At 36.4% G+C, this 4457-nt stretch overlaps 1 long non-coding RNA gene across 1 annotated transcript; it reads left to right on the top strand.

Annotated features, from left to right (window-relative positions):
- Positions 1-1589: 1589 nt before the first annotated feature.
- On the top strand, positions 1590-3352 carry LOC117005929. Its single transcript, XR_004419924.1, has 3 exons — positions 1590-1795; positions 2455-2599; positions 3211-3352. It is a non-coding gene; the product is annotated as an uncharacterized LOC117005929 (long non-coding RNA).
- Positions 3353-4457: the final 1105 nt, after the last annotated feature.

Below are 4457 nucleotides of genomic sequence, written 5' to 3'. Positions count from 1 at the left end.
CCAGCAATTCACCACAATGAATTGTCTCTTCCTAACTTGACTTACCTCCTTTTCATTGACAAAGCCTCATGCCTCATGTTAGCCTTCCCTTTGCACAGATTAAAAAAAAAAAAAAAGAAAAAAGATGAATTAAGTTTCTAAGAACTGGAAACCTTAAAAATAGAGGCCAGTGAGTAGGCCTGTGTTTGTACAGCACCTAATATAATAAATGATGGATGCGTGCCCAGAAATCCTACATTTTGTCACATGAGAAAGAATAACTTTTATTACAGTTAATTTGTGCTTTGTGTTGCCATCGTTATCTACTTTGTTCATGGCATCAGTCAAGTAGCCTTTCCCTCAGTAGAGAAGCATCAACAGAGTAAAATAGCAACAGTTGCCAATCTAAGGTTATTTCCACCCATGAACTTCTGTTCACAATGTACTTTTCACACATTCTTTTTCTAGAGTGGAAAGCAATAACTAAAATAAATTATCCCTCTTCTGTTTCCATACATTGAGTTATGTATTTGTCAGCACTAAGATAGTGGTTTAGTCAGCCCAGAGTGGTTCCAAGAAGCTTGGGTAACAAGAAAGAAAAGCAGTCTATAACAAGTGAAATAATCCCTACCAAATGGATGCCTCTCCATGGAACTGGAAAAAAGGTCTCAGACTTTTGGAATTCCACTCAGACTGGTGGGAAATTGTCAGAGGAAAGAACTTACTGTTCTTGACCAATATTTGCTGTTTTGATATATGTTGGTGTCCTGGTTTGGGACAAATTAGGAAAGGAACTTCCAAAGGGATGCTTTCCTAAAGGGCAAAATACAAAATGCTTCCCTTAACCTGTTCAGGAGACAAACCTCCTTTGAGAAAAGCGGAAAATACTCTTATCTAACAAGCAAAGCACTCACAAGCATGGAAAAATGAACAATATTAAACAATAAAACCTTTGGTATTCTGAAGAGACGGCAAATTCAGAAAGTCCTTTTTGTGGGGTATAGCTCAGCTTGCTCAGTCTCTCTCAGTCCCTCCTGAGCTGGAAAATGCCACATCCCAGTCCCAGTGGAGCCAGTCTTAAATGTGCAGAACTTATTTCTGGGCTAAAAAGACAAATGGGGATATAACTCAGCATCCTAAAGTCACCCCAGGACAGTTGGTAATACTGCAGGGAAAACTTCTGAAAATCTAGAAATCCCTTTGCATACAGTAATTCCCATAGCCCAAAACCATATTTCAAACTTCTGGGATGCCATATTGTGGTAGATCATATAAAAGTAGTCTTTCCACCACAACACAGAAAAGATCTACTTACCTCATGTACCCAAAGGATTAGAGTAAAAGAAAAATCTGGAAGCAGTGTAAGTAACCCAGGAGAATGATCTAATTTCTCAAACGCAGTCACCAGCTCCCTGCTTTTCCCAGTTCATCCAAGACACATGACTGGTTCCAATCTTCACAGCATTTGGGAGCATTATAACTCCCTAATATCTACCTCAATCACAAGTCTGCAAGATGCAAAAATGTATTTCTTTAAGAGTGTAATTTCTGTTTTAATATTCAAAACGGGTCTAATTAATGATTTTACCATTGTTGAAGAATATTTGATATTCAAGGAAGTGACCATTTTTCTCTTTTCTCTCCCTTTCTCTATTAAAAAAAAAAATTAGTTATTGCTGTATTCTACTGAAACACATATATTTCACTAAAATTATTGGTGGGAAGGTATCTGAAATCCAGGGAGAAATCTCTGCATGCTGTAGCTACATCTACATCAATAACCTATGTGTACCCTGAAGCATTCCCAGACACTGAGGTAAGTTGGCAAGGAGTCCTGCATCCATGTTAATGACCTGTCAGTCACCCAGAGAGCTCAACACTTGAAACCTGTCTGCTGGGATCCCTGGAATGGTGTAATTGCTAAATCTTATCCAGGAACCCTTTGGGAAGGTGCTGCTGCACCCGGCCTAAATCACAGCATAAAACATTTCTGGAATATTACCAGTAGATGTAAGTGACTCTGAGTGGTCTGTGAGAAACCTGAATTAAAACATCTGACATTCTGGGAGTAATCCAATTTCACTTTCTCCACCACACACACAGAGAAAGTCTGAAGGGTTTCTCATGCTTCCCAACTAGCAGAGGAAAAAGGACCAAGTAAGAAGGGACATCAAATTGCCTTCACTAATAGATACCAACTTGTCACACCTGTAAGAGCAGAGCAGATCTCAGTGCAGGGTGTAAGAACCTTGCATACAGAGCCTCTTGTTATGGCAGCAGTGTGACCGTATCCCCACACCATCATGGCAATAACTCTGCATTTGAACTGGTTAGCATAAAACCACCTTCAATTTCCCCCCTAATTTTGCTGTTTGATGAACATGTGTAATTATAGACCACAAAATTGCTTGGAGTAATATCAAATGGTCAACACAAATCACATCAAAATCCATGGATTTATCTTCTTATTTCCAGGTGGTAGCCTGTCTGGCAGAAACAAGCTGCTCCTGGCATGGGCTGTATTTTGAACTGACTGAAGCCCTCATTGCCAAAACTTCCAGACTTGGAAGCCTAAACCTGAAGTTTCTAAATATGAACATAAACACCTAAATTTAGAAATGTAAGAACTTAAACATTCATAAAATATATCTACAGGCAACTAGGTCTTTGTCATTGTTAAAGATGAGCAGAAATTAAAAATAACTTCCAGCTTAAAACTCAGATATATTGAGTAGCAATTCCAAGGCTGTCCTCTAGGAAGAAATATATGTTCTCATCAGAAATAGATTCTAGTACTGTATTGAGAATGGAATTTAATTAGACAATTATTCTAGCTTATTTATCATTATATCCAACATTAAAAACTTGTCCAAAAATCAAATCTGTATTTTACTGATCACCTCATAGAAATAGAAATTACTCTCTGTTTTTCTTTTAAAGTCTTCTAGATCATTATGAGACCTACCAATAGTCATTCAGAATTAGTGCAAAAAATCTTGTGTGTTCTCTTTCTTTGTTCATTTGTTCATTTGACAATAAGTTCTAATTTAGGATGCAAAAGTTTTATTGGTTTTGGTTTTTTTTTTTAATACCACTAATTGGCAATAATTTCTATCAGAGATACATAGAAATCCTTTAAAAATTATTATCTATTTAATTTAAAATGTAACTAAAGGCATCTCATGTGTACTGTAGTAGGTACCTTATACTCATTTTTGTTTGTTTTTTCAGAGTGAATTTGGCTGTATGAAGGGAGATGTTACATTCTGTGTGTTTCACTCCCTGGGAGCATCCTGGGAAAGGTGTCTTTGTACCTTTGCAGGGAGTCACACCAGTGTAAGCATGAGAGAACTGAAGTAAAGCTGCTGCAAGATTCTGGCACCAGCTTCTACGTGTGGGATTTGTCCCAGAAAATTAAAATGTTCTGTACAAGACACTTTTCATTAAAGATCTGTTTAAAACTCTGTCAGAAAAGATTTGTTGCAGATTTTTTTGATCTGTTTTAACTGAAGGATTCCTATTATTGGAATATCAGATTTGACATTTCACATGATAATCCCCCAAACTGACTTCACATTATTTCACTTGATCTGATAATGGAGTTTATTTATTTTTTTGCTAACAATCCTATAAATACTTTTCCTTTTAATATCTATTCCTCCATTGCTGTTTTCCACCACACACCACACATATCTGCAGATCAAAGTAAAACAATTGTTATATGCATTGTGACTCCTACCTTCTTTTATTGCTGTTGCTGTCAACAGCAGGATTTTTCTTCAAAAATGATAAGAGAGAATAAAAAATATATAAAAAGTGGCTTAATCTACACCTGTTTACTGCAACATTTAACTGGGAAGCTAGCATTAATTATGAAAAGAATCACTATAACCCTAAGAAATTAATCCAAATGAAATTAATAATCTCTATTATTTCTACTGATTGAGATGATATTAGTGTGGGATATTTTAAAAAAAAATTATCCAAACCCATAATAATGATGCAAAAAGGTTATTTTTAAAAAAACTTGAACACATGCTAAAAGCTGTCTGTGCCTTCCTCTGAAGAAAACCCATACATTTTCTTTCAAGGTAATGCTTCACTGCATTAGATTCCCTAAAGAACCAAGAGCAGTCCGTTCCTGGAGAGAAGAAGCTGAAACACAGCAGTTGAGAAGTGTCCAAGACAACTCAAGGATGATTTCAGACGCCCAGTAATTAATTGTTTCATGGAGGCTCAGATCTCACATAGAGACTACAGTCCTTCTGTGACTGTTCTTTAATTTCTCTAACCAGAAATTAAACAATACCATAGGTAAAAATCTTTACATATGTGCATTTCGGAATCCTTTAAAAGCACATTCAGGGATGAAGTGAGAACTTAGAGTGATGTAATTTAGAGTGTTTCTGATGGAAGAAGTGCAGAAGAAGTGGCCAGCATGTTTTTGATTTAGTAGAAATACCAAGGAAGTTAGAAAA

Source organism: Catharus ustulatus, chromosome 1 (assembly GCF_009819885.2).
Source record: "Catharus ustulatus isolate bCatUst1 chromosome 1, bCatUst1.pri.v2, whole genome shotgun sequence".
Taxonomy (NCBI): Eukaryota; Metazoa; Chordata; class Aves; order Passeriformes; family Turdidae; genus Catharus; species Catharus ustulatus.
Note: the sequence above shows the minus strand (reverse complement) of the source record. Positions and strands in the feature narration are given on the sequence as shown.